This window comes from Eleutherodactylus coqui, chromosome 1 (genome assembly GCF_035609145.1).
Source record: "Eleutherodactylus coqui strain aEleCoq1 chromosome 1, aEleCoq1.hap1, whole genome shotgun sequence".
NCBI lineage: Eukaryota > Metazoa > Chordata > Amphibia > Anura > Eleutherodactylidae > Eleutherodactylus > Eleutherodactylus coqui.
Window position 1 is genome coordinate 441,524,874 of NC_089837.1, and position 13,027 is coordinate 441,537,900.

Genomic DNA, 13,027 nt, shown 5'->3' on the forward strand with positions numbered 1-13,027 from the left:
GCCTCAAATTAGGCTGGTTTCACAAGGGCAAGAAAATCGCACGATTTTCCGGCAATGCGAAGGCACATGAAAACGCAGAAGAATGAAACTCATGTTTTTCAATGGTTACCTTCACATTTGCGATGTTTTCACTTATGCAATGTTATGAGAGAAAAAAAGGCATACCCTATCTTTCTGCAATTTGAGTAAAGTTTGGACTGGCACTGAAAGGGTGATGGAATTGGTAATTTTATGAGTTTTGGAGGGTGACAAAGTGAGGGAATAAGTACCCCCTTTACAAGCTGGGTGACATTGTGTGCCAGGAGTAGTCTAGACTACAAGGTGATGGACTTCACAGGGTTTTATTCCCATCCATGAATGTCACCACTTTCCAAGTTTATCCCTGCAGACAGTGTGACCTCCATCACCTCCAACCTGCAGCCACCAACAATAGCCCTGAGGCTGGAGTGCCAGGGAGGACTGTGGCAGCAGTAGGTGGGTGGGTACAGTGTGTGGGAGATGTGTCCTGGGCTGGTGCCAGCTCTGCGCAGTAATACTCCCTGACAGAGCAGCCTGAGCGGCTCCAGTCTGACTGCCGCCTCGCCCTGTGCTGCCTGTTCCTCCTCCTCCTCCTCCTGCTGCTTCCTTCAAGTTGCTTCACATGCATAGGCGACCATCGGACCAACAGTGACCAGCCAGGGCCACAGCCACACAGGTAGGACTATAGCAAGGTATGACATGTATCAGCCTGGTGCCAGCATGCCCTGGGGTCATGCACTTATGTAGTAGGGCATGACATGGGCACCCTCCTCCTAAATATAGAGCTGTCTATGGATGGTGCAGATCACCTTACACATTACATCTGCCAAGTCTCCTCATAGTATACGTATAGGTCATGCCATTCATTTATATTGCTTGGAGAGTTTAGAAGGCTTCAGTTAATACTGTGGAACTACAAGTCCCATCATACTCTGCCATGAATTACATGTAGTCCCGCAGTAATCCGCCTGCAGCCAGAAATAAAATGTAACCGTTCATTTAAAAAACAAACAAACTGTAAACGTTCCATAGTTGATACAATGTAACAATGTGAGCACGTGACCGTCTGCCGGGGAATGATCGCTCCCGACTGATCTAATGCCCGACCACAATCGATAGGCATGTAGTAAACGTACAATTTTTAAAGGTAATTGATTGGTCGCTTCTGATAATTATTGATTGATCGTCTTATTATATGATGTCAGTGTCATTATCTGGGATGCATTCGGAATAATGCAAGGTATAAGAAGAAGATTGTTTCTTTCAGTGCTGTGGAACTACAAGTCCCGTGTGGCTTGTGGTGTGACATGTTCTTGTCACTTGTAGTCCCATAACAGGTTAAATAGTCTAATGGCTGGCTGTGTTGGAAACTTGGAAAGTAGCTCCATGAAGCAGTGCGGTAATGGGGGCAGGAGGTGAGGTGACAGCCCGGGCTCTGGAGGCTGCAGATGGATGTCCTGACATATTGGCAGTGCTGAGCAGTGTGATAGATCAGGGGAGGAGGGGGAGGCTGGAGAGGAGACACCCTGACGCCACTATTGTGATCAGGAGAGAGGGAAGGAGAAGGTTGCAGCACAGTACAAATACACCGCCATTGACGCAGGAGTCACCTCTGTATACTGGCTGCTCAAGTCACTTAACCCCTGAGAGCCCAAAAGCAATTCAGAATTGTACAGAAATCTATCCATATTACACTTTATGATACTTATATTACTTATTTTCTTTTAAGGACTTACTCACAGTGTTTATGATGTTTACCTCTATGACAATATATCTCTCTACAATGTTCTGTCTATCTGCCCATCATATTTGTCAACAATCTTCATCTATCTATTTACAATCTATTTCATATTTATCTATCTATCTATCTATCTATCTATCTATCTATCTATCTATCTATCTATCTATCTATCTATCTATCTATCTATCTATCTATCTCATATCCATCTATCTATCTACAATCTATCTCATGACTATTGGTCTATCTATCTGTCTGTCTCATATCAATCTATCTACAATCTATCTATCTATCTATCTATCTATCTATCTATCTATCTATCTATCTATCTATCTTTCTACAATCTACCTCATAACTATCGGTCTATCTGTCTCATATCTATCTATTTATCTATCTCATATCTATCTATCTCATATCTATATCTATCTATCTATCTATCTATCTATCTATCTATCTATCTATCTATCTATCTATCTATCTATCTATCTATCTATCTCATATCTATCTATCTATCTATCTATCTATCTATCTATCTATCTATCTATCTATCTATCTATCTATCTCATATCTATCTATCTATCTACTACATGACAGTATTTTACATCAGTATTTTGTTATACTAATGACAAATACTGTCATGTGAATAAGCCCTATGGCCCTCTCACATGTACGGTTTTTACAGCGAATACAGTGGCATTTTTAAAAACCGCGCTAATTGTGGTACAACAATCCCATTGATTTCAATAGGGCCTCACAGACCTGTGCTCTAACGCGGCGATTTTCAAGCGTTGTCTGCTCTATTTTGGCGCATTTTCTCATTTTTTAATGCACCTCATCACCCATCAGAATGATGGGATGCATTAAAAACCGCTGTCGAATGCAGTAACCTGTGTTCGAAAATGCCAATAAGAATCACGGTAAAATGCCGCAATCAGAACGGCAGCGTCTTACCGAAGCACTGTGTGAAAGTGGCCTAAAGGCTCCTTCACATAAGTAAACGTGCGTGCTTCAACGCATAGTAGTTGTGCTATGAACAAGTTTGATTTGCGAACCTGTCTTCGCATTATAATGTACGTTTCTGCACACACAGGGCCTGTTAATGTCCGCGTGCAGCACCCCCTTGCCTTGATTTAATTGGCTCTGTAGCCTAGTGACATACAGCTGTGTTCTTTTTTTCACGGAATTGCACAGCGTATGGGACCTTTGCTGCCCAAATGCACAAGAAATAGAGAATGTACTATTTTTTTTGTGCATGCAAGAAATACATGTGCAACAACGGGAAATGTGAATGAACCCAATGATACGAATGGAGTTTATCCTCTGCATATTGCACGCACAATCTTTGTGTGCCCAAATACGCCGGTGTGAAGGAGCTCGTAGGCCTCTTTCAGACAGAATTTTGCTGCAGATGAGAGCAAGAATTTTGTATCATCTTAGTGTTCTATTTAACGCTATGAAAATCCGTGCCGTAGTTTATACAGCGAGGATTTCTCCACACGCAAATTCTGAAATCTGTGTTGTAGAAAAAAAAGAGAATTAGCATGTTATCTCTTGGTGTGGTTTCCACATGAAACATGTGGCAGGCGGCTGCACGTGGCTTTGCCCCATTGACAGGGGGCTAAATCCAAATGTGGAATTGCATTTAAAAATGCAGCAGAGCTCCAAGGCTCGGCTTCAGAGCTCTGCCGCAGATTGTGCTGTAAGTCCCACATTGGAAAACTCCATTGTGGATCTGACAGTATTTATCCTGTGCGACCGAGGCGTTGGGCCTCTTTCACATGAGCGCCATTTTGCCGCAGAGTAGGTACGTCAAAAAAATAACTTCTAAAAGAACCTAAGGCTTCAGAAAATCGATTTTTTGACGTCCCGAAAAAATTGTGTGTCAATAGGAGTGTTTCTTTGATGCCGAGATAGGACATTTCCTAGGTTTTGACGGCACAATGCCAGCGTCTCCCATAGACTCCTATGGAAGCATCTGGCAAAGGGAGGGGGAGCGGCACACTTGCGAATACTAGCTGTGACATGCTCATGGCTTCTCTTCATTCACACGATTTAACGTTCTGATAGCAGCGATATTTTACGGCGGCTACCTGAGTGTTAAACTAACGCTGGTGTGAAAGAGGCCATGGACCGTATTGACACAATAAAACATCGGCCGAAAGTCGCGACCATCTGAAGCATTGGATTTCAATGCATTCGTTCAGGTGGGCGATGTTTAGCCACAGAAAAGATAGCACATACACTGCTGATTCCGGCTGTCTGCTTTTATGCAAGGCCAGAAAAAATAGCTCTTGCCCTTTTTTTTTGGCCACGATCAGCCGTCAGCTTCCATAGAAATGGGATTCACAGCCTCATATCGCGCTCGCCAGTGTGAAGTTAGCCTAATGCCTCATTCACATTGGCGTATTTTCTGACTGTATTATGTCTGTATTTTTACGTACATTATACGGATAACAGAGACATAACTTGAGGCTTCTGGGCCCCAATGCAAAACTTGTAACAGGGCCCCCAACTATAATGGTTTATTCATAGTACTGGGCTCCCTATATGGAGAGGAGGGTTCTTATGGGCCCCCTAAGGCTCCTGGGCCCGGGTGCAACCGCATCCCCTGCACCCTCTATAGTTACGCCCCTGACGGATAACATGTAACGCTGTTGTTTTGCATTGGTGTGTTCAGACTTGCATTTTTTCACACTTTCAAACAATTCCAGCATGTCCTATTTTGGCCCATACTCAGGACTTACACACTTGGACATGTTTTAGTCCCATTATGTGGCCGTGATAACAGGACAAAACGTAACCATAGATTTCAGTGGTTTCGTTTTCATTATTGGGATTGTCGGCCATTAATTGTACGGGCGAGGAAAGATAGGATATGGATTGGACTGTGAAAAGCCTGAGAAGAAAAAAAAAGCTGTTTATGCGCAACTACGTTCTGTAGCGGCGAGCGTAGTCACACATACAGCCGTGTGAAACCAACCTCACAGTTTGAAATCGCCCATGCAAATCTATGGTAGTGCTACAGAAAGAAAAACGGTGACTATGCATGTCACATACATATTTGCTGCTGTTTTTGCAGATGTTTCACGGAGGCAGTGTGACATCATTGATTTTTTTTTTGACTGCACAAAAGGAGCAATCAACCAATTAACGAACATTTGCTTGTTTGTCAGCAGATTGAGCGCAGCTGCACACGGCCTGATGGTCGGACAAACAAATGTTCCTGCAAGCATTCTTGCTCTATCATCAGGCCGTGTAATTTTTGAATTTCTTCATCTAAACATATCTCTGTGTGCCCTTGAGATGACCTTGTGATAGATATACTTGTAATCAGGATTTATGGTCCTTTTACACAGGCAGATAAATCCTTCAGATTCTTGCGATACAGCGAGAATCTGAATGATTATCATTCAGTGTTGGGCTTTATTCACACAAACGCATATACAGCGCGTTTTAGTGGCCGACCGATATACGCGACCATCTGAGGCATTGGTTTCCAATGCATTCGTCCACACGGACGGATATACGGCATGTAAAAACGTTACACCGTAAAAAAATGGAACATACATGACCGAAATATGCGCCTGCGATTATACAGTGGGTAAAAAGATAGTTCTGGTTCTATCTTTTGACTGATATACACTGGCGGCTCCCATAGACTTCTATGGGAGCTGAACAAAGAAAGGGAGAGGAGGCAGTTTAGGAGCATCCAACGCTGTGAAAAACCTACAGGTCCCTTTATATAGGCATTGGAAGGCAATACAAGGATTTATTCCAAGTGAAGGCTTTCCGCGGTGCGGTGTATTTTTTCGCTAAAAATGACGCCCCGGGGGCGAGAAAACACTAATTAAGCACAGGACTTGATCACCGAAAGTCCTTTTTATGTGATTTTACTGTTCGGCCCAGAGAATGTAAAAACGCTTACGGTCATGTAAAAGAGCCCTTAAGGCAGATTCACACGGGCAAAAACATATGCAGTACACAGTGAATAGAACCTATTGATGTCAACAGGTTCCTACACATTTCCATATATTGTGCGTACATTTTGTGCTCGTGAAAACAAACAAAAAATGCTCTACTTTTGTGCACAGTTGTACACCACAGGTCCCCATACAATATATATATGTATGGAGAGTGCGCAAGACGCAAGCAAATGCGTGAAAAACAGCACAGTTCCATTGGAAAAGCAACACTTTTGGACCTCATTAGACTAAATAGCCATTTAAATCGGGGCCTGTTTACTACACGCAAATGGACATGCCCTGTGGGTGCAAAGAGTGCAGTGCAATACACAGACACGCGAGCAATAAAAGCTCATTCATAGCACATATACACTGAGGCATGCACAACTGCGTATACGCCCGTGTGAAGTCGCCCAAAGTGCATGTGCCAATGGAACGACAAATGATAATTTGATCGCTTATCATTCGCCGTTCAGTTTCTGCATACATAAAACTAAGCGACAATCGGCCCGTGTAAACAGGCAGTTGTCATGTATGAACGAATGCCTGTTTGCTGTGAATGGAGGTGGGTGGGCTGGAACGATCCCCGCCAGCTCCACCTCCATACACTGAGCGATGATTGTTCCTATGTAAATGCACAGGAACGATCATTGCTGGGAAGACCTGTTGGGCATCTGCCTCTGATAGGTTATCCCATATAAAAGGGTCCTTAGTCTTTGAGCTCAGATATCTGTGATTACAGTACAGTGCTGGATTAATTTATATATATGTCCATGCAGCTACCGCTCCCTGGGAGCAGGATAATGAGCGCCGATCAAAGAGATCAGCGTTTGTTCATACTGGCCGATTCAGAATGTATAGTGGACGAACAATCATACATACGATCATTTGTCCCCCATACAGGTTTGTCACTGCCCCACTCACATAGGGAGATGTTGCTGACAACAATATTTTTTTGGCTACACAAAAGATGCAATCAGTTGATGCGCAAAACTTGATGTCAGCCCATGCAAGCGCTTCCTAATTCATCGACTGATCAGGTGCAGCTTCCCAAGGATCAAACATCAGGCAAGGAAATATTTATGCACGACTGTGGGGTCATGTAAAAATCCCTTACTACACCGTTGCTGGTGTGACCTCCTCTTGTAGTCCGTGTAGTTGGCAGTTGAAGAGGTCATAGAGGTCTGCCATGGCGCCAACAGCCCCAAAACAGTGTCCAATGTTAAGAAGTATCATTAACTCTAATGTTCGTATTGTCCTCCAATTAAACTATTTTGGCAGGAGAACATCTTTAGGCTTCACGTATTAAAATGTGTTTTGACATCTAACACCTAGTTTGGCGCAAATATGCCAGTTTTTACGGGGAAGAAGGTGCATTTGTGGGCCAAGACAGTGACAAATATTCTAAATATTGATACAGTAATTATGCCATCAGAGGGCAGAAGCAGGGTGGCGGTCTGGGGCGTTCTTGGCAGAATTCAGACAGGATACTGTATGTGGAGGAGAAAACATTGAAGATATTAAAAGTGAATTAGGTTTTCAGCAAATAAAAGAGGCACCTTTACACGACTGTGGGGTGTATAAGTGCTCTATTTTTGTGCGGATACTGCACGGACGGCTTCCATCGAAGTCAATGTAGCAGGAAAATCGGGAGTTTAAAAGAAAAAATCTGTACTGCACATGTCTGAGGGCGAGCCAGATAATTATAGAATGTGTGGACGCTGGCTTGGGACGGTGGGATTCCGCTTTGGGCTCCCGCATGCGGAATCCGACCTGTTCATGTGAGACCGGCCAGACATAAAGAAGCATAGATTGTTATAAGACACGGCTGTGATATCTATACTGTAAAGGTTAGTTCATATGTTGCAGAAATGCTGCAGATTTTCTATAGCAGCATTACTTGTGGAAACTACAACAAAATGCGCAGTGGAAATTCTGCAATGTGTCAACATGCCCTTACTGTAAAGGTCCGTTTACACGGAGCGATGATCGCTCAAATGACAGTTTAAGTGACAGTTTTGAGCGATTGTCTTTGCATAAAGGTGGGTTTACACGGGATGAATCATGTTGGGAAAAAAGATGCCCGACACTCGTCCTTGCGTGTCCTCGCTCCCGTGCTCCTGCACAGGAACTAGTATTGCTGGCTCACTCACAGAGTGGCCAGCAGAGGGACGGAGAAACTGCAGGAGATTTCTCTCCACATGCTCCCCCGCCCCTCACCATTCACTTAACATAGCCGCCTTTCAGTACTGAACGACCGCTATTTACACTGAACGATGATGCTGCATAAACGATGGATGATCAGTCTGAATAGCGGCTGTCCAGTACTGAACGGATGCTATGTTATGTCAGTGGAGAGGGGCGGGGGAGCGAGAGGAGAGAAATATCCTGCAGCCAACCCGCGGAGAGCTAACAATACTAGCTCCCATGCAAGTGCACAGGATCTTGTATGTGCAGGGATGAGTGTCGGGCATCGTTTGCCAGACAGTTGTCCCATCTAAGAGGGCCTTAACTCTAGTAGCTGATTAGCTACTTAAGAGTTATGCAGGCGGAGCAGGACAAGGACAAGATAGTCCGGAGAACAATGCAGCTGTTTTGAATATGCATACAGCTGCTTTGTTCTCTGCACTTTCAGCTGGTGTCCCGCTGAGAACTGCCAGCGGGATACGAGCTGAAAGAATACTTTCAGCGCTGCCCACTGAGATATTGGCGTGTGGAGCTTATAAGGCTTATCGCTCATTTCTAGCTGGCTAGAAATGAGCAATGAACGAACAGTGCACATTTAGATGCAACAATTATCGCTCAAAAGATGTCTAATCACAATAATCATTGTGTCTAAAAGGGTCTAAACAAGGATATGTGTGTCCATCTCGTGACTAGAGCAGATCTCCATCCTTTTGAAGAAAAACAATAAAGGATCTGGATTGATCTTTGGAGAGAGCTGAAATCTGCTATTGAGAAAATTAACCTGCAAATCTTCAAGAACTTGAGAGAATTGCAGTAGAATAAACTACCAGCAGACCGGTGTAAGAAGCTCAGAGATGTTACAAAAATGTTTGGATGGGGTCATTGTTGCTAAAGGCTGTGCAGCCAAGTATTAGACAAGGTGCCCTCAGTATTATCCATGTCTTATACTATGTTCATTCCTTATTGCTAGTGTTGAGGTAACCGAACCAGTAGAACTCTGTCTCAGGTTGAACCCAAACGGAGCTTTTATCAAAGTTCGACCGAAAACAGGATTCTACTGGTTCAGTTCGCTTAAAGCGAGTCCTGAACACTAGTGTATAACACTGTCTAAAAGAACAATAAAAGTCCTGTGTACAGTTATATAGGGCTTTTATGGCTGCTTAATGAACTTTCGGTTCAGTTCAAACTACTTTGGACCAGACTGAACTTTTTGCAAAAATTTTGAGAACTTGCTGAACCGAACTTTTCAAATGTTCACTCATCACTACTTACTAGAGTTGAGCTAACATACTCTGCCGAGTTTGATGCTCATTCGAGTATTAGCGTACCACAATGGTGTTCGTTACTCGAACGAATATCAAGCAGTGTTCGACCCTGCCCCAGTTTTTGGCTCCTCCCTGCTGTGACGTGCCTGAGTGAGAGAGAGACACACCTAGGAAAAAAAACTCTGCAACCGGCGTCCCACATACAAAAATGCTTGAGTCTCCCATTGTAGTCAATGGGGTTCGTTACTCGAGTAGAGCTCTCGAATTTTATGAAAAGCTCGAATAACGCGGACCCGAGCATTTGGGTGCTTGCTCATCTCTACTACTTACTGCTTTTTAGAAAGGATGGCATGTATGGTGACAGGTAAACTCTTATGTTGAATGTACTTGAACATGCCCTTATAATACAGTTATTACATATTCACTTATTTCTGAAGATATTGTTTTTTTATACTAAACAATCAAGTGTGCCAATAATGTTGACCATAACTAAAAGATACATAGATATGAGATAGATAGATACATACATACATACATACATTGGGTGGACAAAAATATGGAAACACTGTATGAAATGCCTTAAATTACATGGGACTATAAATCCTATTTCAATAAGACATGTAGAGACCTATTTTATTTAGAGGTAATATGACACAGATGCTGCCAGGCAGAAGTGAACATCTACCTGAGTAAGGCCTAGTGCCCACGGTCGTGATGGGCTCCGCAAGCCCCCCCAGAGACCCCATACTCACCTCCGGATCCGCTGCCCGATGTCCCGCATTCCATGCCGGCGCACATGCGCAGTACAGCGCATGACGTGCCGGCAGTGTCATGTGACACGCCGGCAGCGTCATATGTCACGCCCAGAGCGTTACATGACGCGGGTGTTGGTGGGCGGGGAAGCGTTTTCACGCTATCTACCGCTGTGCTACAGCGGAAGATAGCGTGACGGACGGCTTCCATTGACTGCAATGAAAGCTGTCCGTGCGTACGCCCGCGGTAAATAGAACATGCCGCAGGTGATTACGGGTTATTTCACAGGCGGAATTCCACGGTGGAATTCCGCACCGTGAGCATTGCGATATTAGGTTCAATAGAACCTAATAGCTGCGGGGCAACGCGTATCACGCGGCGGAAATCCACCCGTGGGAATTAGGCCTTACAAGGTTCCATTGGTCAGGGGTTTGAGCCACTCAGCTGCTGATACCAGATGACTCCCAAAACCACCCAGAGCAGGGCACGAGGTGAAGTAAACACAAATTTGGCAGAAAAGCTCTCAGCCAAGCAGGGGTCAAAAGGGCAGCTTGGTGCTAATGATTAAAATCCCATGCATTACTAAGGTGTTTACATATTTTTGTCTACCCCCTGTAGATAGATAGAGAGAGAGGGCTGGATCGGGATGATACTATAATATAGAGGTAACAGCTTTGCACTCTACACCGTATAAGGTGAATAAATGGAAACAAGTTTGTTGTTGAAAGCAGGAACGAAAGCAGAATAAGCTCTGTATATAGTAACCATTACCAGAAGGAAGGTAAATTATAGTCCTCTGTAAGTGGAAGCTCTTTTCATCTTTGTGTGGTTATTAACAGAGCCACTTCCTTGTAAGCGTCTATAAAGGAAGAAAATGACCGGCTGGTGACGCACATTGTAGATGGCGATAACAGCCTGTTCTAGTATTGGCGCGCTCACCTGCCAGTCACATCCTGCAAAATACCTAAGCAATGACTAAGTGACTTATCTAAGAGCCCAGTGTTTTATCTCTCGCTCTGAACTGGTGTTTCTTTAGTGCACAGTTATATTTTGTCTTCAGTGCAGCGCTCTTACATCATTTACCGTAAAGTCTTCACAGCGACGCTTCTGGTAGAAGATGGACCGCAGCAGACATTCTTTTCCGTGTGCGTCATTATTAACTGTCAAAACTGCACTGACCGTTTCTGTAAACTGCAGGTGGAGTATTCGCTGTAGACTTTAGTGTTATATTATTTCTCTGATAGCATTTCGTAGGCTGCCTTCACATCTGCAATGGGGATTCCTCTCTCCTGTTCCATTCGGGGAGCAGGAAAGGGGAATCCCCACAGTCCAACGGTTCCATCTCTGAATGGAACCAAACAGCGCCAGACAAACTCCATTGACTATAATGGAGTCCACCCACCTTCTGCCTCATTACCCGGATCCACAACGGAACCTCCAACCGGAGCTTCGAAGCAGATGTGAAACCAGCTTACTGATATGGCCACTACTAAAGCTGCCAAAGGGATTGTCATCCAGATTCATAAATGGCAGATATAAGACTCTTCAGGCAGTTCTTCTGTTACCTGCTAATACATGTGGTAGCTTTATTGGTACCCTTATTGGTTGTCACCCAGCTTTCCCAGTAGCCAAAATTGCATCCCATTTGTGTTAAAGAAGTTATCCAAAAACAATGTTTTTCAGAAGGTGCTCAAAATGCTTTGCCAACATAAAGGTAGCCATCCTTACCTCTTCTGCCGTTTCTCTCCTGCTGATTTCTGATCCCCGCTGCTCTTTATCTCCGCCTGCAGTGAGTCACCGATGACGTCACTAACACCAGAGTCATGTGACCACTCAGCCAATCAATAGCTCACTATAGTGGTCACATCTTGTTTACAGGTCATTGCTCTTTAGCCAGATGTGAATCAGGAGGGGCCGGACCCGGCTGAACACGGCAACAGTGGAGGGGATTATGGCTTCTGTTATATTAGTACAGCAATATGAGCACCTTTTGAAAATATATGACCATAGATGACCCCTGTAATTATAAAGGGGTCAAACTGGGAGTGCCCTTTGCAAAGTAATACTTGAACAATGGGTCTCTGTAAAAATGTGGGGTGGCGTTTTTGAGAGAATTACTTATAAAAAGGTTATGGATGAATTTAGTCAGACCTCACTTTATTGATTTAAACTTTTTAAGTGGGGCGAAATGGGAAAAAAATGCAATTACGCCATATTTGAGGGTTTGTCTTGTTTATATGCTGTATATAGTGCAGCAAAAATGACATGATAACTTTATTCTGTGGATCAGTACGATTAGGATTATACCAAATTTATATCGTTTTTTTTTATGCTACTTCTAAAAAATAAAATATCTTTATTTAAAAAAAAGACTTCGTCGTCATCTTCTAACTGCCATAACTTTTTTATTTTTCTTTTATTGGGGCCGTGCGAGAGCTTGTGTTCTGCTGGTCGACCTTTAGTTTTTATGGAGGTACATGTGACTTTTTGTTCTTATTTTTTAATTTTTTTCCTGGAGACGGGGTGATCAAAAAGGTAGAATTCTGACGATCTGTATTTCTTTTTCTGACAGCATTCGCCATGCTGGATAAATAATACATGATTTAAATAGATCAGTCTTTTACAGATGTGGCGATACCAAATATGTTTTTTATTTTTTTTTTTAAATGGGACCTTTTTTTAAAACAATTTTTGTAACAATACAAAAAACGTTATTTGAATTATTTTTACCCTAATGATCGCTTAATAGGTAGAAATACATGGCAGTCCTGGGGGCCTTCACAAGGCCATGACATGTCAATAGCACCTCACAATCTCACTGCAAGGGCCCATTCTGGAGACAAGGGGTGCTCCTCCCTCTGTTGGGCCATTTAAAAGCCGATGTCAGAATTGACAGTAGCATCTAAATGCTTAACTGCTGCGATCGGAGTTATCCCCAATAACGGCCATTTTGGCTTGTCGCAGCTGTCAAAGATAGCCAACATCCGGCATGTATGGAGCAGGCTCAGCTCCTGAGCCCGTGCCATATCAACTCCACCCATATCCACCCTTCATGTACCTTGGGGTCGCCCAGAAGTAAATATATAAGACCATAGACCAGACCT

The 13,027-nt window shown here is 43.5% G+C and overlaps 1 protein-coding gene across 2 annotated transcripts in view; it reads left to right on the forward strand.

Annotated features, from left to right (window-relative positions):
- Nucleotides 1-571: 571 nt before the first annotated feature.
- SMAD9 (SMAD family member 9) overlaps nucleotides 572-13,027 on the forward strand; it is a 34,079-nt gene continuing 21,623 nt past the window's right edge. Inside the window, exon 1 of one of the 2 annotated variants that reach the window (XM_066582665.1) lies at nucleotides 572-694. The gene's annotated coding sequence lies outside the window, so the exon portion shown is untranslated. Of the gene's footprint in view, nucleotides 711-13,027 lie in introns of both variants that reach the window. The other variant, XM_066582673.1, reaches the window with a different exon arrangement.